Raw genomic sequence first — 21,663 nt, 5'->3', positions numbered from 1 at the left:
TTTACTTGCGTTTTAGCTCAAAAATGCTTAAAGGTATTCCCGAAAACTAATGAAATGTGCTTTTGTACAGGAACATTGGGAAACGATCCGTAGAAGTAAAAACTAACTCATAAAGGAGTCAAATTTAGAAGCTAATCTAGTACAATATTACTCAAAACAGTAAAGAAAAACGGCTCAGGTACTCTCCCAAAACAAAACTTACCCTAAAAATGACAAAATGTTCTATTTATACTAAGATGAAAATATCTGACAAATATACCCCTGCGGAGGTTATGCGAATGCATAATTATGTGTGCGGTCCGCACAACGAGACTTGGCTTGACAGGTTTCAGTTCTGCGATCGCACAATTCTAGATTGCGGCCGCACTCCTTCAACTACTGTGGACCGCACATTTGTGAGTGCGGATGCACTCTTGCTTTTGTGGTCACTCAATTATAGTGTTGTCCGCACTCTTTGATCTTAAGCTCTGGTTGTGTGAGACTTCTGTGGACCGTATAAAAATGAGTGCGCCCGCGCTCTTGATTATGCGGCATCACAAAAAGGGTGTGGTCCGCATTCTTCTTGAACTTGAAATCCCATCTCTCCGATCTTTGACTTCTACGGGCCACATAATATTGAGTGCGGCCGCACAATTATGGTGCGGTCCGCACTCCTTCAACTTGCCCAAAACCAGCTCTCTGAATCTCCTCTTCTGCGGTCGTCCAATATTTGTGCGGTCCGTATACTCTGAAGGAAAACTGACATGGCTCTTTCTTTGTTTTGTGGCCGCACACAGTATTGTGTGGTCCGCACTGTGGGCTTTTAGCCTTGTTTTGGTCCTTTTCCACTTTTTACTCCTTTATGAATTGGTTATGACTTCTTTGGCTCATTTCCCAATGTTCCTGTACAAAAGCATATTTTATTAGTTTTCGGAAATACCTTTAAGCATTTTTGAGCTAAAACACAAGTAAAAAAGAGCAAATAAACGGTCAAAATCCCTACCTACTTATCAACTCCCCCAAACTTAAGCTCTTGCTTGTCCTCAAGCAATTAAGGCAATTCCCACCTCCACTAGAAAAAGAGATATTTCAGCTGGCCTAAGGTGAATTAATTACACATCAATTGGGACCAACAATTACCCATAATTTGACTTTTTGACTTTTTGAGTACCATAGTTCTAATGCGACACTAGAGCATCAAGAGTTGACTCTATTCATCGAGGAGTCAAAGATGAGAGAGATGGGATTTCAAGTTCAAGAAGAAATGCGGACCGCATCATTTTTGTGCGGCCGCATAATCAAGAGCGCGGCCGCACTCATTTTTATGCGGTCCGTAGAAGTCTCACATAACCAAAGCTTAAGATCAAAGAGTGTGAACCGCACTATAATTGTGCGGCCGCAGAAGCAAGAGTGAGGCCGCACTCACAAATGTACAGTCCGTAGTAGTTGAAGGAGTGCGGCAGCAATCCAGAATTGTGCGACCGCAGAACTGGAACCTATTAAGCCAAGTCTCGTTGTGCGGACCGCACACATAATTATGCGGCCACACAACCTCCGCATGGGCATTTTTGTCAGATATTTTCAGCTTAGTATAAATAGAACTTTTTGTCATTTTTAAGGTAAGTTTTGTTTTGGGAGAGCACTTTAGCCGTTTTCCTTTACTATTTTGAGTAATATTGTACTAGATTAGCTTCTAAACATTAGATTTTTTTCCCCTAATCAATTATTATGCATTCTATCTTAAGTTCTTCTTGTATTTCTTCATTTTTCATGAGTAGCTAAATTTCTAGCTAGGGTTGTGGCCCAATCCTAGTGTGGGTATGGGTGATTGATTTAGAACTTGTTTGTGATTGGGTTAGTGATAATTAACCTAGTTCTTGCTTGAATTTAAGAATTAATGATTGCAAACATTGATTCATGCCTAATTGACTTAGTCTCTACTTGAGAAAGAGAGACTAAGTCTAGGAAAGCTTGGCTAACAAGAAATTGGGGTGAACTCAAGAAATTGATAGCCCCAATTAAAGGGTTGAATCTCGAGATAGTAAGACCCGACTTGAGCAGTTATCACTTGTTTTGTGCAATACCCGTTTGGACTTGAGAAAGTCAAATTGGGCAAAACCACTCAAACTACCAAGAGGTATAGAGTGGATAATTGCGTGTGATTGCTATATTACAACCCTGACCAATCAGGCGTGTCCTAGAATTTTTAACCCATTAGGTAAACACCTAGGTGGAAGTCACGACCCTAGATCTTTTATCATTTGGAAAACAACCAAAACCAAAAATAGTGTCTTCTAGTTTTATAATTGCAATCAATAGTTTGAAGTAGAAGTAGAAACAACAAACAAGAATGTGGAAGTGTAATCTAAGGCATATTTTACAATTACACTAAATATATACCTAATCCCAATTCTAACTCCCTGAGGATTCGACCCCGACTTGCGTTGGGTTTTATTATTGCTTCAACCACCTCACTACCTATATTTATGGTGTGAGTTTGGGCGACATCACTCGTCTGTCAGAATGCTGAAGAAACGCACCCAACTTACAGCATTTCCAGGATATGCAAACCCATCCGGAATAAATGTCATTTTCTTTGGGTGATGGTTGGATATGTAGTCATTCAGTGGCCTTTGTAGAAGCTCTTGATGGTACTCTCCTCTCTGAAAGTGTTCTAGCAACCAGACTTGTAGTAATAGATTACAACCCTCAAAGTGTCAAAATCCCTGCTTGCACCGATCTAGAGCACAATACATCTCAGCTAAGATCATAGGGATGATGGTATAAGTTTGTCCCTCGATTCCATCCATCAAGGTCCTGGCGACCATGGCTAAGCGAGTATGAATCCTTCCTCCTTTCATTGGAAATATCAACAACCCCTAGAAGAAGACGACGAACACATAAACCTGGCGGTGTACCCAACCCAAGAAAGTAATGGCGAGTTCATCATGGTGAAGACGATACGAGTTGCTATGCCCATAACGCTCGTAAAGAAATTCAAAAGGGATGTAAAATTTCTTTAGACAGAGCAGTTCATCATTCTTCTTAAAACCCAATATTTTCAGAAAACCGGGGGGAGTGCAATTCTCTGGTACCAGTAATCCCAGACTATCCCATGGAAACTTGGCGAAGCTTCCTAATTCTTCTAAGAGATGAGTCATTTCTATATTGCCAAATCAAAAAATAGCACTTTTCTTATCCTAGAACATGGTAGCGGCCTCAATCAATTCCCTATTTGGTTGAATGTTTAGCAAGGATGGCAAGTCACCAAGTACTCTCCTCACATGATTTTTGTCGCAAGGTGCAAGGTATTTCCACCAGTCAAGTAGCAAAGGTGGGATGTTTTGGACCATACCGAACCTTGGATTTCATGCTTTATTTTCTGCAAACAAATAAAGGTTAGTCCATTCCCCCTTCAGATTTGACTACTTACGCAACAATGATCAACACATTGGCACATTTTATCCAAGTAATGCAAATAATATGATAGTGTCCATTGGGATTGTGGATATCCCGTTGGACTTTGGACAAGGTTCATCTTAGCGGGTCGTTACATTAATAACGCTTCAACTCGTACTAAGTTTAGCGTGATGCATGTACATTTCAAATTGGTGTAGGGTTTCTAGAATGGTCTAGACGGGTTCTCCCAAGTGGACAACTTGAGAGGAAAAGGTACGAGACCGTCGATTGCACTGCTGATCGACTAGTCTACCGCAAATAAGCCTTTCCAATTTTAAAAGGGTGATCTCGGAAAAGTGCGTACACTCATCAAACGCCGCTATGTTGATAATTAGCACCAATGGAGTATGATGTGGAGCATGCTCTATGCAGAAATAATAACACATTGCCAAGTATTTGCATAATAAAAGTACGTAAAAGCAGTAAATAAAATAGCAAAAGTGAACATGAAAAGAAGAGAAAAGAAAGACAAAAGAGAGAAGTCAGTTTAGCTCATGAAAATGTGCGAGAACATAATGAAGTAGGTAGGGAAATAGGGATGGCAGAGTCATAATATAGCAGTTTTAGACAAGATGAAAAGAGATGGAGAGCGGTCATACGTGTCATAGAAAACAAAGGAGAATAAGGGAAGGGATGTGCACGTCATAGCAATTTAAAACAAATAAAGGTGAATAAGGAAAGGGATGTGCATGTAATAGCAGTTTTAAAAAAAATAGAGAAAAATAAAAGAAAGCAATTCACATAAGTCAAGTTCATTATGGTAAAAGCCTGAGTATTTCCCCAGCAGAGTAGCCATGCTGTCGTACCCTATTTTCTCGCGAAAGCGGGCTTCGACATGTGACAACTCTTTTAAAAGAAGATATTAAAAGAGAAGAGTCGCCACCTAATGATTTTTAAGGTGTGTTACGGTACCCAGTTGCAAATAACTCTGTTTGACTAGTCAACGCCACCAAAGATCGGGTAAGGGCTTAAATTACCTCAAATAGAAGGTGTTAGGCACTCTTCGAGGTCCACAACTGTGGGTCCCGGCCAAACTTTAGACCATGTGGATTATACAATTAGGCTAGGCAATCAAATAAATAGAAGGGAAGTTCAGAGGTTGTAGAGTCTTATTAAAAAATATGAGAATCGGTACAAGTCTTAATGACTACAAGGATACAACTACATTGATCTATATTAAACGACTAAATATAGATAACAAGTACATAAATGAAAAGGGGGGGTCCTAAGTTTTTTAGCCTAAAGGATCACCCCGTGCAACATAAATAATACTTCGCAACTCCCTTAAAGTAGAGGTTGCTCGGATTATTCAGCGGGCACAGACTATTATTTCCTACTACCCGATTACTATGTTGAAGTTATTTACTTAAAAGCATTCTAATTCAATTCTAAGTCGTACCCTATGCGTGCACTACTCGTCCTATGCCTATGGTCCAGGAGGCTTTGGACCTACTATAAGGTGGTTCTAGACTTTACTTAGGTTGCTCGAAATGATAAAACTAGGCGACATGCAAAACAGATAGGACTATATATAATTGCAATAAAAGGCTCAAGTAACCTCCACACATATGCAGGAAAGCACGCAAACAGATTTCTGGTTGGGCAGTAGACGACATTAAGATGTGTTGGAATAGTTAAGTCCTATAGGAATGATTTCTATGTGATTTCGGATTCCAGTATTATATAGGCAATGCTGTAATTTCTGGACTATCGTATAGGCAAATTAGAGCGTCGCAAGTCCTATAGACATGATATCTAATCGTTTGCGTAATAAGGTTGTCAAAACAATCCCATAATTCTGAATTGCTAATGCTGATTTTATAGATATGCGTCTTAGGCGGGTGATAGTACACTATAGCCATGATCTCTAATAGTCGCATAATTAGGCAGTGAAGTCATTTGAAAATACAAGATTAGTAGCGTCAATAAACATCCTATGGGCATGATTTCTAACAATTGACAATTGGACCTGATTTTTAAACACTTTATCCCTATAGACATGCTATCTAAATGAAGCAGTACAAAAGCAGCATGAAGCAACTGATTAATTAGTTAAGACCCTATAGTCGTGGTATATAGATAAGTAGAGGTATTGCATTGTTGTATCCAATAGGCATGTTATCTAATAGTGCATAGAAGTAAACATGCGAACAAGTGAAATACTTAGGTTCTTACAAACATGTTTCTGATAGTGTGCGGGCATTAGACAGGTTGAGTAGGTGAAGTGTTTGAGTTCCTATAGGCATGATGTCTAAGTGCAAGAAGTCCAGTTTGGATCCTACATGCATGTTCTCTAGCCATTCAAGTCATAACATTGTGTGCATATAATTCCAGAGAATGAGGCGTGATGAGTAAATAAGCTATTAAGATCTTATAGGCATGATCTCTGTCCATTCATGCAAATGATAAAGTATCCCAGTTCCCCCTTTTTACTAATCCCCAAGTGTTTGTTATACAAGTTATTACAAGCCCAAAAATGAAATAATACAGACTTGAAGATGACAAAACACATGATGGAATGAATACAAGCCCAATATAAAAGTAACCCAGGAATATCCCAGGCCTTCAATAGTCTTACTCTCGGGACAAACATCAAGCCCAAACCACAGGCTCACAAGATAACTAGAGTGTACTTGAATCCAGTGCCCATGTCCAACAACACCCATGGCCCATCTCCCCGCCCAATGAATAACTTACTTACCCACATGGATACTAAATTTAGCTATGCATGTGACACAATACTCATAGAACAAATTAATCCCTTAGTTCTTAGATTTGTAGCAATTAACAGCTCTAGCCAAGACATATAAACATGACCATGCTAAATGGAAAGGCACACAAGACACGTATGAGGCAAGCTTATGCTTTGTAATTCCAGAAATAGAGTTTGATAGTGGCAAGATTGACCACCATAGAACAGTAAACCATTTCAGTAAAGAAAGATCCAGAAATAACCTAAGGACCTTTAGATGATAGTCTAACAGAATCATGAACAAGAAGCAGGTAGAGTACAGTCTTGATATGAAGGTTTTAACATGAAAACCTAATGAGAATGGTACAAACACCATAACACCATGCTAGTGGGCACAATTTGGCAAACATACTTGGTTGATCATGAAACCTAACCTGATGGACATTAACTATAGCACAAAGATTCTAAAGAACTCATAGTAGGCAAAAGAACATGTCAACTATAGGCTAACAAGACAGGAAAACATTAGGATTCATGTCAGTCGACCACACATAAGAGAGAACTACACATTGGTATTTATCCTAGAAGCAATGCTAAAGAGTACAGGATTGCCCAGTCAGGGAACACAATTATCAGAGTTACAAATCGCAGACAAACATGCTTGGCTAGAGATTAAGACAATGCTATAACGTGGGAGAGTCAAGGATCAGTTTGCATTAAACAATAGGTTATACATAAAGGATATAGTAGGAAGAGATTCATTAAAGCGAACTTTGAGCAAGCAGTTTCTACAAAAGGTCACAGAAATCCAAGGCATGAATATGAACTCATAACAGGCAAAGGACATGACATTGAGGCTAACATGAGCATGATCAATCAGACAAAACCAAAGAAGGCCAGAAACCATTTGAGTCAAATACATAGAGTGAAAGTATACTACACATGTTGAAGCCTATCAAGTCTGATATTAGAGAACATGGAACTGCAGAACGTCATTAAGATAATAGAACTACAGAAAGCATACAAGAATAAAACACTGGGAGTTCACAAATAACAAAGAAACTTAGGTCATGCTTGTCTATAAAAGTTCAAACAGTGTTGGCACGTAGAATACACATGAATAAGTAGAGGAGTAATAATTAAGGCTGTAAAGGGTAGAGAATGCTAACCAGTTGCGAAGATAAACGAGAAAAAGAGTGAGTAACTTAGAATCTCTCTGATGATAGCAAAGAAAGATAACAGTAAGAATCCCAGATCCTAGTGCGTCAGAGTTCACATGAGCTTCAGTGAGCCCCAAGCAGTGCTCGCACTAGGGAGGTTAATAGAGAAGATTCTGGTGGCCTTGGGTTTCAGCCGGCCAAAATCAAGAGAGCAGAAATAATATAGAAGGTGAAAAAGGAGAGAATAACAGTAGTTCTTAAGCGATTAGAGTCTGTCCAAAGGAAAAATTGGGGAGGGGTTTATATAGTAATAAAAATCAACACATAAATAAGTAAATACAGTCAATCGAACATAAACAAGAAAAGAAGAACATGCAAAAATCAATTTAGATGTTCCGCCATATGGGAGGGACAGTTACTGGCCTAGATGTTCCGCGCCAGGAGAGTAGACGATATGTGGGGCTTTCTCAGGGACCACCCTCTCCATCCTCGTATAGTCAGACGCCTCCAGGATACGAGTTTTTATATGATTGTGGAGATCGGCCGGCTGCAGCTGGATTGGTCGTTGATCACGGCCCTGATATAGCGGTGGCGATCGAAGATGCACACATTCCATTTTCCCATTGGCGAGGCCACTATCATGCTTCAGGATGTGGAGGTCCTGTATGGGCTGCCCATTGATGGACACCCTGTTGCTTTTCCGAATGCCATCAGAGAGTATATGGGTTTTTACTACATGGAGATATTGCAGCGGCTCACTGGTTTCCAGCCACCAGATGAGACTGCATTGGTTGGGGCCAGTCGTCTGTAGTTAATGCCCGTCCGGCAGCATTTGGAGGCATTGCACGCTGACATCACAGATGATACACAGAGCTTCATATTCACCGGTACACGAGGTTGTTGTTGATCCTTATGTTTGGAGGGGTTTTATTCCCGAACAATTCGGGGAACCTAGTCAGCTTAAGATTTCTTCATCATCTTGAGCGGCTAGATGATTTACACATTATAGCTAGGGTGCTGCTGTTCTCGGTTACTTGTACAGGCAGATGTGCCGGGCGAGCATGGGCACCTAGCATAACGTTGTTGGATTTTTGACGCTGCTACAAGTGAAAACATAGTCGAATACTTTATTCATTATAACATACACAGTAAATATATACCTTAGATTTTACGTCCACTTTGTATATTAGGTTTGGGCCTGGGAGCGGTTCCTGCAGTTGCAGCCACCTCTACCACCCTTAGCTCCGGGTGCACCACCTCCGTTTCTCCCTCTAGCTAGGAGGTGGGTTGATAGGCGAGGATATGGATGAGAGTACGAGGTTCGACATAATCTCCCCTTGTGCAGGGATTTGTTGGATTTGCTAGAGGGCGCACAGGTAAATGTATACCTAAGTTTACTTGGCCTGGCTTCATATGTGTTGCGTATACTCATGTTTTCTGTTGTTAGTTAATAGTTCATTTGGAGGTCATACAGTGACGAGCTAATAGTTGGTTTGCCCGATTATTGCTCGACCGGCCGAATTAGGTGGAGCTCTTCCGTCCCATTAATGTGCCTTGATATTGTGGAGCATCATGCCACCAAGCGAGTATTTCGCCAGTTTTGCCGCCCGCAGCTTGTACCGCCACCGCCCTCCTGGCATATCACACATTACCAGCGGGATGATCGTTCCAAGGTGGACCAGACATATATGACATGGCTAGAGGCGCAGATCGATACTTGGAACGGGCGACATGACCTGATTCTGCCCCCCCCCCCCTCCACCTGATCGGACGGATGGTGAGCATGATTATATCGGCTGGTACCGCAGCATTACCTGACTTTTCGTCGGGAATCCCATTTATCGCGATGGCGGTCGGTACGTTCCATGCGCCGGGAGGCACGAGGCACTGGTATGTTATTTGGTATACTTACTTATAACATTAACCTAGTGTTCCATAATTTATATTTTACATGTTGTGCAGGCTATTGGCCTACATCAGTTCCACCAGTTGGGACTGCAAATGCAGCGGTATATCAGAGAGGGAGCAGCCGCTTTGCACATGTATGGCTGGCAGGTTACCGATCTGGCTTCCCAAACATTGAGGCGAGCCCGAGATGATGATCGCTTAGGATACGAGGCTAATTATGTGGCGCCAGATCAGTACCGTCGTGGGGCACCAGTGGAGCCGGAACGTGGTCGACATGGCAGGCGTGCCCCACGAGGTAGGGGTGTCCCACGAGGTCGTGCGGGTCGGCGAGGAGGTGGTCCCCAGCAAGGGGGCGTTGAGGAACCTGTTGAGTATATTGGAATTGATCAGCTCACTCCAGGGACATCGCATATGACCACGTCAACTCCATTGTTGATCGCGGGCATGACCATTACGCGAGAGGATTGGGATCAGTATTTTCCTAATCTTCCAGGCCCATCGACCATTGCTGATGATCGGACGACACGAGATGTGGATAGTGGGCGCCTGCTGAGTTATGGCTCATCATCGAGGGATGCTGGGGATCTTTCACAGGCGCAGGTATGTTTGTATTACTCTTAAATATAAATTTATTTTTACATTGATTAGCCATAAATATCTTTATATTTATTTTTATTAAGGCTTCATCCTCGCCCATCACGGAGGCCACTTTGTGCGATACTAACCTGCCTGCGATGGATGATTATATTCAGGAGCCCGACAAGACCATGGTAAGACAATTTTAATTTTTGTGACTTAACACGTACATTACTAATATATATTTCATATACTAAAATATCTTATTAATCTGTAGATTATTGCTGGACCGACGGCCCCTTCTACCGAGCCTGCCAGCCCTACTGACGATCATGTTGTAGCGCATCCTCCGATAAAGAGGCGATGTGATAAGGATGATCCTGATAGCGTAGCCGAGCAGGATGGGATGCGCCCCAGGCCAACGTCTCCATTAAAGCATACAGGATGTGGGACACATTGATATTTTTTGTATTTTATGTACATATGACATTCAGTAAATAATAGCAATAATTTTTATTGTTTAAATTATATGCGCATTATGTTTTTATCTCTCCGGTTCTTCGTTATTTTAATACTACAACACAAACACAATCATAGCAACTTAACATAATTTAAATTCAGTACAACTAATAAAAATACATGACACGAAAAACATAAAGATAAAATACTACACTCAACACATACATGTGTTTGTTTAGTCACTACCGCCTATTATTCTCTGCTTCAACCACTTAAATTTCTCTTCCATTTTTTTTTCTCGTTCCGCCTCTTTTAGTTTCTCCTGCACTGCCGCAATTTCTCGTTGCATTTCAGAGATCTGGCATTGGTATTCACCGTTCATATTCCAAATATACTGCAAACATGATTTGTAGTATTCCTGGTTAATGGGTTCATCATTCCATTCCTCAAACATACAATGATTTTCGTCATTGCGTCCAAATAATTGTTGACACATCCAGTATCTGCGCCCAACATTACCATCAGACCAACATGTCTTCAAAATCACACGTTTGCCACAATAGCACCTTGGTTGGTCATTGCGTCTAGACATTTGTTAATGCGAGAAAAATGAAAAATTTATGAAAAGTTTTGCTATTTATTTTGGTTAAGCGCAGATAATAACTAAAATGCGCTAGTTATTTATAGGCAAGATAACCCACATAACGTAGTATTTCACCGCGTTATGCTTCGCGTGTTAAAGATTCTTTCGAGTACAAAACAGTTTTTCCAGAAGATAGCTTTCGCAGGCGAACAACTTTTCAGGTCGACAAGACAACACACATAACGTAGTATTTCACCGCGCTATGCTTCGCGTGTTAAATATTCTTTCGGGTACAATACAACTTTTCCAGAAGTTAGCTTTTGTAGGCGAGTAGCTTTTTACGTCGACAAGACAACCCACACAATGTAGTATGTCACCGCGCTATGCTTCACATGTTAAAGATTCTTTCAAGTACAATACAGCTTTTCCAGAAGATAGCTTTTGCAGGCGATCAGCTTTTTCAGTTCGACAAGACAATTGTTTTTAAAAAAAAATGGGTTTATGTTAAATTGTTGTACTGAAGTATTAATGTTAAATATCAATAAGATTTAACAATAATGGAAACATAATTTTATTTCATACATTCTGCAGGATAAACAAGTACATACACTTATTACAACCACATTACGGAAACAAAACACTACGTGTATCCTTGATAGTTGGGCACATTAGATGAACTTCGACTAGGAGCTGTTACCACCACCACCCAAACGAGTTGAAGGACATTTATAACGGTCGTGTCCTGTTTGCGAACATATGCCACATTTGCACGCATAAACAGCATCACCAACATCCATTTGGTTCCGTATACGCGTTCTTTTTTGCACCTATCGTTGATGTACGTAGTCCTTGTTACACACCATTTTAAATAGTTCTGGCGGCCAATAATGCTCAGCACCCACTGGCTGCAACTGCCCACTATAGGTGTTTAAGTATGCAGCAACACTACATTATTTATCAACGGTTGGTTGGGCCTAAACCTGTATATTGAAAGCACTTGATGGCATGTGATAAATGGACCATTTCCCATAAGATCATAACCTTCTAGCTTCATTTACGGTATGTGTATTATCCTCCCGATTTTGATGGATAGCGGTGCGAACTTCAAAAATATTTTGCTCGTTGCAATACTGTAAATATGAATGCCAATGTGCTCGTCGCCTGTATTTGTCAAATCTTTTCATTGGTATTGGAATAAATTCAACACCTCTTTCCATCAATGACGATGCACCTCTAGCCCTTTCAACAAACCTCTCAGACATATGCTTGAATGACATCCGCACCATGGCAGTGACAGGCAATCCACGTGCAGACTTCAATAACCTGTTGAAAGATTCTGACATATTTGTAGTCAGAATTCCCCATCTTCTGCCACCATCCGCATGCAAAGTCCACTTGTTACGCTCATGTCGCATCAACCAACGATAGGCTCCCTCGTCTTCCTGTCTGATATATTCCATGCGCCTCCTGAATTTACACTTTTGGTGATCTGTTGCAGCCATCCACAGTAAATCATGAAAATCCTTGTTGGGATATGCCTTCTGGAAATTGGCCTTCAGGTGCCTTACACAGTAATAATGGTAGACATACGGTTCCTGCCATACACGCAAATTCTGTATAGAACATAAAATACCACCATGTCGATCAGATATTAGACCAATACCTGAACGATGTTTGATAATATGCTCTTTCAAGTGGTTCAAAAATAGTGTCCACGTCTCTTAGGTTTCATTGTCACAAATAGCAAAAGCTAAGGGAAATATACTTCCATTAGCATCTACTGCAATGGCGATCAACAACTTAATATCATACTTTCCATAGACATGAGTGCCGTCTATGGATATTACCGGTCGGCAATGCAGAAAACCATCAATTGCTAGTTTAAATGCCCAGAACACATATTTGAATATATGTTCTGGTATTCCCGGACTTCGCTCAAGCTTTCACTCAACAACAGTCCTGGGGGTAAAGTATTGCAATGCAGCCATGTACTTGGGTAGAGATGCAAAGGACTTATCCCAGTTACCATAAACAATTTCAAACGCACGTTTGCGCCCGAGAAATGCCTTTATTTTGGTAATAGTGCACCCATATTCATGGTGGACGGATGTTATACACTCTTTGATCTTGTACCTTATGGACGCTTCAATGTGTGGAATCAAGACAAGAGAAATCAAGTCAGCATTCAAGTTAAAATGATTCCCACTGAATGTGTCCATTTCACAATTATGGGTGCCAATGTATTTACCCACAACACACATATTTGTTTTCGTCTTCCTCGCGCGCAGCATCCAATTACAACCCCCAAACCATCTATGGCAGACTACATTGTATACATCTGGAGATGACTCGCGTACCGTGATCTCATGACACTCTTTTACGCTATACATTAGCACCGCCTAGTTAGGCGCACTTTATCGGGAAAAAGCATGCCCTTTAACAGCACCGTTGCTCTAGATTCATCCCACATTGCTGTCCGAATTTTGTCAATATCCCTTGTGAAGGCATCTACATCCGGCATACTTGGAAAATGATCAAGGTAGGGAATCTCCCTTGAATGAAACGGCACATGGGACTCGTACACTTTTGGCCTAACGGTGGGTGAAGCATTCTCCCTCGTCAAATCAGGTCCAGCATTCTCTTCCTCCTCATCATCACCCTCATCAAGGAAGGGTGTGTCATCTCCAGACTCATCGGCATTGTTGTCATAATCACTATTCTCTTCCTGACTCTGTGCATCTGCCATATCCCGATTAAATATGTCGTCTTTGGGGAATTGAGTAAGGACAGGACCTTCAGGATGCTCATTTTCACTGCACAACCAACAAAAAAATGAGTTACTCAAATTAATAAATATTTTACATATATCTATATCACTTCACTTACAAATCATAATGTGTTGACATCCCATGATGGACATTATCTTGTTGGTAATAACTCCCGGATGGACCATCATGATCCAACACACCAGAACTAGGCATATTCCAATTGGGCGTTGGTTCATAACTTGTAAAATTCATATCTGGCCGGTATCCCCTGTGGAATATATGAGTGTTAATACAAATTTAATATAGCAAAAATAAATATTGTAACACAAAGGAAAATTGAAGTTTACCACTTGTCTTGTAGATTATGTAAACTAGGAGAGAAACTATTTCCTTGCTCCTCATTCGCCCGTGGAGATAATTTTAGATCAGGCCAAACTCTTTCAGCCAGAACCTGTTCGGCTAAATCTTCTCCAAAATAACCACCCGATGACTGAGGGATATCCCTGTTTTGCGCAATCTCATTATTGTGAACGTCTTCAACCTTGACGTACATTTCCAACATTTTTATCACAAGAAATTCCATGTATTCATCCGGAGTCCTCAAAAAATTTCTCTGAGTTTCATCGTCCTCGATGTTAAACTCAGCATAACAAGCAACCCCTTGCGGAGTGACAGAATATGAATATCTTCCGGTTACTTTAAGGTTCACCGAACGTTTGCTCACACTCATTTTTCTACATAACAGTGATACCAATTTATCGTACTCCATTGTAAGTGAAAACTTAACATGACATTGTGGAGATAAACTATATGTTACTGAGTTATTCGCCACCATAACCACAACCCCCTCCTCCACAATATAATGAAACCCTTACTTTTCGCTCTTCAGACATTATGACAAAATGCAAAACAACTTAACGAAGAAATATTTCAGAAGACTTGAGAATATTTATGAATAGTTTTTTAGAAAATTCTTAACCTCCTTAAATAGGGCAAAAACCAGTCCGGGGGTACAATTATTTTACGTATAGTTCCTTAAATAAGGGCACTACACCCAGTAGAATTATTGTTATGTCAGTTAAGCCCAGAAGAATTATTGGTGGGCCCACAAAATATGTATAGCGCGGTAATAAAAGGCGCTACACCTCCCGTCTTTTCAAATTGACGTATAACGCCCTTTTAAAGGGCGCTATACCTTAACGGGAAAACGACCATTAAGGTATAGCGCCCTTTAAAAGAGTGTTATATATATTTTGGTTACATCTTTGTTTTCCACACATTTCGGTCGTTTGAGTCCAAAAGAACCACATTTTAGTCTCAGACTCGTCTTGATGAGTCCGATTCTGAGTGAGTTATGTGCCATGTGTGTGTGAGGTTTTGTGTATTCTATGTATTGCATTTGATGTCTAAAACTTGCCCTGTGTGTTTGCAAAGCGAAATAGTAGTTTTATTCAATCTTGGAAATGATATTGGCATTTTTTTGTTGAGCCAGCTATATATGTTACCCACCAAATTGTTATGTATCGTAGTTAACCCTGTTGAGCCTATAATCTTGTTTCTTTGGCAACCACATTACAAGTCTTACCTATTTGTTTGAATTGACTATTTATTTGAACCATTTACCTCTCATGAGCATTTGAAATTATATGAACTTTATAAAAGTTGAAGTGTGGGGTGGTTGGTTTGGATTTTGAGTGGAATTATTGAACTAAGGAAAAAGGTGCACTATTTTGAAAAAAAAAAGATCCACTTGAATTGAAAAAGAAAGAAAAAAAATAAGTATATGATTGTGAAAAATAGTCCTTGATGGTGGTTACTTGATGTAATTGTGCTTAAAAAATTTGGGAGTTAATGTATATTGATGTGAAGGTAGAGTATTGGTTTGACATAGGTGTGGGGTTTTGAATGAAATGTATGTATTAAAAGTGCTTAGGGAGGTATAGTTACTCTTATATCTAAATGTATCTTACATGTCCCACAGCCTATATTACAACCAATTAAAGTCCTACTTGATCCTTGACTGAATGAGCTTAATTAGTAGAGTAGTACACTATGGGCAAGCTTATGGTACATCTTTTGTTGCACATGAATGTTGTTCTGAGAGTGAGCGAATTCTTCCTATCTTGAGTTCCTAATTGTTCTTAAATTTTATTGTTTGTGGAACTACTCTCTATTCTTGTGTGAGGGCACTTGATTCATTAAGGAATGGTAATGTCATTGACCTCTGTGTTAGAGTAAGTGAGCAGATTGTGAAAAATGCGTGGTGTTGTTGAGTCAATTCTTGAGGCGGGGATGTAACGGTCTTGTGCTTAATCTTTTCTATTATTCTTGGTGTGATGAGTTAGGAGAGTTGTTTAAAAAGGTCATGTCTATGTGAAGTGTAGTTTGATTACTCGAGGATGAGCAATGGTTTAAGTGTGGGGTGTTGATGGTAGGCTATAATCCCGTATTTAAGTCACTTATTGAACTCTAATTCACTGCACTTTACTTATGTTGAGCAAAATTAGGCTTGTTTTGCACTTATTGTGTGTTTTATGCCTTGTAGGAGAGATTCCGATCTATATAGATGTTATGGAATGAATTCATGTTATTTTTGAGCTTTGAAGTCTGAGTAAAAGCCCAAGGATTAAATCGGGATCGAGTTCAGGGATCCACGGATGATAGTGGAACGAAACGAAGAATCTAACAGGCATATTGTGCAGTGTCTAGTAAAATACACATAACTTTTTGGTCAGAACTCCGTTTGGACTTCAAAATATATCGTTGGAAAGATATTTAAATGGGATACAACTTTCATGTTTTACACTTTCCCAAATTCCCAACTTATACAACCCAAGTGCACGGCCAAGTGCGCGGTCGCGAACTAGGCGCGCATTTGGGGCAGAATGGTGTGTAAAGTGTGCGCGGTCGCGCATGTCTTGTCCGGGAAAAGCCCTTTTTCGCTAAGAAATGTTAGTTTTGTCCGGGATTTGCTTTGGGGGCGGATTAAATACCCCAAAATACCATTTTTGACAGACTTTTGACATACCTTAGACATAGGGATGCTTAGGAAAAGAAGGAGAAGCAAGAGCACAAGGATTTCATCCTTCCTTCCTCACTCAAATCCGGGTTTGGCATGTATTTATGTTTTCCTCTATTTTTGTTTCATTTGTGAAGAACTTTTCCATGTCTATGGAGTAGAACCTTTTGGGTTTTGATGGATTTGGTGTATTGATGGTTGTTTGTGTATTATAACTCTAATTTTATGTATTTGAATCATTTTTGGAAGATTTAATTATTGCATCTATGTTCACTTATTCTTGTAATCGAGAGAGGAATAACTTATGATATATTTGCACTATATTATTGGTTGAGTTCATAGATTCTTCTAAGTAATCGAAAGAGGCTAGTTGAATCCTTGATTAACCCTAGTTAGAAGGCTAATCGAAAGAGGTTCTCCTAAAGACCAATCCATTACGAATTCTTGCATATCTTCACCGAGTGTAAATTGGTTCATATTGTGAGGCTGAGACTTAATCAAGATAGGAGTTTCTACTAAAAATTGTACTGATAATTAAGTGAATTTGAGAGACTCACTTGAACATTAGTAGTGAATTATCTAGAGTTAGATCCCGAAAAATTATCTTGCACCTATCGTATCAACCCATATTTTCTCCCATTGATAACCTCCTTGCTTACCTTTATTTCTATTGTAATTAGTCAATAGTTTAGATTCTTATTTAATTATAATTTGAATTTATATAAATCTCCATTGTTGATCCTCCAGGATAGCAATCGAGCTACGAACTATGAGAATACTGTTTAAATTCAATCCCTATGGAGACGATAATTATATTATACTATCTTTGACTAGCGAGCATAATTTAAATGTGTGTTTTGCGCTCGTCATTGGGCTCATTTGTTTGGACCTTAATTGGTCCGAAAATAAGGCATAATTTGGGCCAGATTTTGAAGTAGGGGATTAAGGGGAAATAATTTTAATAAAAAGTTAAATAAAATATAAAAATGCTATTTATACAACTTAATACTTTAAAACAATAGTTGAAGATTATGAAAAATGTAAAAAATTATTTTGACCTTAAATAAAATAATAAATGCAATTTATTATAAAATATAGGCTATTATTGCAAAATTACATATTTGGCATAAAAAGTGCAAATGTAATTATATAAAATAAAGTAAAATATTATAAAACAGATATGTGAATGAAAATAATAGAGTTGGATGATTAAATCATCACAAAATAATTTAATAGGATAATTAATACATATTCAAGTAATTTAACTGCAAGAAAAATTAATTTTAAAGCTTTAAAAATTACAAAAAATTATAAAAATACTTTTATAACTATTGTAAATTGAGTAATGATGCCAAAATGATATTTTGAAAGTATATATACTATTTAAAAAAATATGAGGACAAAATTGGGTATCAACAGTTGTGTCATCCGTAACAGCTAACAATTGTTCATCGGGAAAGCTTTTCTAGATCTCACCTTCTTCATCAACATATGCGCAAATTTTCAAACACGACAAGTGATCAGCCACCTAATTTCGGTCCCCTTTCGATCTCTAGTTTCCATATCAAATTCCTATAAAAGAAGAACCCATCGAATTAGTCTAGGCTTAGCATCCTTTTTTCTGAAATAAGTACCTGATAGTTGCATGGTCCATATCATGGTCCATGTAGACAATGACTTTATTTTCCACCAAATAAGCTCTAAATTTGTCAAACGCACATACTACTGCTAGCAACTCTTTTTCTGTAACTATATAATCTATCTGTCCTGGATTCAGAGTTTTGCTAGCGTAGTAAATAGAGTGGAACACTTTATTTTTCTTTTGGCCCAAAACGGCCTCAATTGTCGTGTCACTGGCATCACACATTAACTCAAAATGCTCTCCCTAATCCGGAGCTGTGATAATTGGTACAGTCACCAATCTCTTTTTTAGCTCCTCATAAGCCTTCAGGAAATTATCATCAAACTTGAAAGGAGTGTCATTGTCAAGAAACATGCACAAGGGAGCAGAAATCTTTAATGAATCTACAATAGAAATATGCGTGACCCAAAACGCTTCTGACTCCTTTGACAGAAATTAGAGGTGGAGATTTATCAATTGCCTCCACTTTTGCCTTGTCCACCTCCAAACCTTCTTTAAACACCTTGCGCCCGAGTAAAATCTCTTCTCGTACCATAAAATGACATTTCTCCCAATTTAGCACCAAGTTAGTCTCTTCACACCTTGAAAGCACTTTACTCAAATTCATTAAGCATTCATCAAAAGGTGGTCTGAAGGCCGAAAAATTATCCATAAATACTTCAATATATTTTCTACCATATCAGTGAAGATTGCCATCATGCACCTTTGAAAAATCACAGGTGCATTACACATGGTCTTCTCTTGGTCCTCCGGTGCAATTACCATTTAATTTATCCATCAATAAAATAATAATAGTCTTGTTCGGCTAGCCTATATAATATTTGATTAATGGAGGGAAAGGGAAATTGGTCCTTTCTAGTGGCATTATTCAGTTTTTGGTGGTCTATGAAAATCTTCTAATCTTTGATAGTTCTAGTTGGAATTAGTTCATTATTCACATTTATCACCACCGTCATTCCACCCTTCTTAGGCACATATTTTACAGGACTTACCCACTTGCTATCAGAGATTAGAAAGATAATACCTGCATCGAGCCACTTTATGACCTCCCTTCTTACCATTTTTTTCATAAATGGATTCAAACGGCGTTGGTGTTCCATACTTGGTATATGCTCATCCTCCATGAGAATTTTATGCATACAAAAAGCTGGGCTAATACCATGGATGTCAGCCATGGTCCATCTAATCGCACATTTGTGCTCTCGAAGCACTCAGAGTAGCTTTTCTTCCTGCAAATCAGATAATTTAAAATATACAACAACAAGTAAAGTTTTATTAGCACCCAAATAATCATAATGGAGGTGAGAGGGTAAGAGCTTGATCTCCAATTTGGGAGTTTCTTCGATAGACGGCTTGGGTAGTTGTCCAGTAGGTGTATCTATAGCTCAAAATTTATCATCCCTTTTATGTAAGCACATGCATCCAGATGATGCACAATCTCCTTAACCTCATCATCCAAGTAAATGCTATCGAAAAACAAAAGTTCTTTCTCTAGACTGTCATCCAGATAATCGCAAGGTCTTCATAGTGACTTGGAAGCTGAATTGTCTTATATACATTAAAAATTGTTTCCACATTGTCAACGTTTAGAATTAATTTTCCTTCACGAACTTTTATGACTTCATCGGCGGTGGACAGGAAAGGTCGTCCCAAGATGATTGGGACATGTCCATCAGCTTCGTAGTCCAATATGATAAAATCTGCTGGGATAATAAAGTTTCCAATCTGTAGCAACACATTTTCTATTACCCCTTCGGGATGAACAATGAATTTATCAACAAGCTGCAATATGACTGTGGTTGGTCTTGGTCCCCCCAAGCCCAACTGGCTGAAGACTAATAAAGGCATCAAATTTATGCTTGCCCCTAAATCACATAATGCTCGTCCTACATCCACCTCACCAATTCGAACGGGCAAAGTAAAACTCCCAGGATCCTTCAATTTTTTGGGCAACTTTTTTTGAATTCTTGAAGTGCACTATTCAGTAAGTGCTACTGTTTCAAACTCAGTCAATCTTTTTTTATTAGCCACAATGTCCTTGATATACTTAGCATATTTTGGGATTTCATGTAACATATCAACCAAAGGAAGATTCAATTCGACTTGGATCAGCATGTCAAGAAATTTGTTGAACATTTTATCATCACTCTTCTTTTTTAATCTTTGTGAGAAGGGGGATGGAGGCCTTGCAACTGGTGCCTTTTCACCTTCATTATTTTCTTTCTCAACTTCCACTACAGGTTTAGGAATCAATTCACCTTCAGGAGTGACTTTTATTTCTTGCTTTTTGGTATTTCTTCCAATTCTCTATCATTCCTCAAAATTACAACATTCACTTGAGGATTCTTTTCTGAATCGCTTGGAAGGGCACCCTCGGGTGGGGTATTGTGGTATGTCACCAACTTCCCAACCTATCTTTCTAGATTTCAAAAATCAGTCCTAAGTTGTTGATTATCAAATAACAACTTTTTTAACAGATCATTGGTGCTATCTTCTACTTGTTGTGGCAGTTTTTGGGGTTGATTATGGTTTTCTTAGGGTCTGTATAGATTTTGATTCGTCTGATTACACCCTATAAGAAGTTCGGGTGATTCCTCCAATTAGGATTATAAGTATTCCCATATTGTCCATTCCGGTTCATTGGGCTTCTACCTTGATGGCCCATATAGTAAATAGATTCTGGATTCATCGAACATTGGTCATTCGTGTGACCTTCTCCACAAATTTTGTAAACTGCAATCATCTATTGAATATGTTGCATCTAATGTGCCTATCTTATTGTGATATTCGTCACCTGATTTGTCAATTTAGAAATTTCTATTCATATTTTTGAAAGCTCATCTAGCTCGAGTGTACCTACTGCTCTCTATTTCATCATTCTCATTGGTTCACCCTCACCTTGCTAGTTATGATCATTCATAGTGAAGTTGTTCAATAGAGTATGAATTTCACTATATTATTTTTGCATGCAACTTCCTGCACAAGTTGAGTCTAAATTCAATTTGGAGGTCTCATCTAACCCATCCACAAAAGTATGATCCAATACTTCATCAGTCTAACAATGATGCCGACAATATCTGAGTAGTTTCTTGTATCTTTCCCAGGCTTGACGAAGAGTCTCGCCATCTTTTTGTTGAAATCCCCGAATTTGGCTTCTAAGTGACTTTGTTTTCTTCGTGGGAAAAAACTTGATCAGAAATTTTAGCGCTAGAATATCCCACGTGCGGATTGAATTTGTTGGCTCTTTCTGCAACCATTCCTTTGCTTCCCCCAATAGAGAAAAGTGAAACAAGGTCAGTCTGACATATTCCTTGGAGATGTTCGGATAGTTGTATGTATCTGTAATCTCCAAAAACTTCTATATGTGCCTTTGTGGATCTTCATGAGATAGACCCACAAATTTTCATGTGCACTGGAT

The 21,663-nt window shown here is 39.1% G+C and overlaps 1 non-coding gene across 1 annotated transcript; it reads left to right on the top strand.

Annotated features, from left to right (window-relative positions):
* Window positions 1-21,301: 21,301 nt before the first annotated feature.
* Window positions 21,302-21,408, top strand: LOC117281885 (small nucleolar RNA R71). The gene has a single exon (XR_004512523.1). It is a non-coding gene; the product is annotated as a small nucleolar RNA R71 (small nucleolar RNA).
* Window positions 21,409-21,663: the final 255 nt, after the last annotated feature.

This window comes from Nicotiana tomentosiformis, chromosome 11, assembly GCF_000390325.3.
Source record: "Nicotiana tomentosiformis chromosome 11, ASM39032v3, whole genome shotgun sequence".
Lineage (NCBI taxonomy): Eukaryota > Viridiplantae > Streptophyta > Magnoliopsida > Solanales > Solanaceae > Nicotiana > Nicotiana tomentosiformis.
This window is presented reverse-complemented; position numbering and strand designations above follow the sequence as displayed.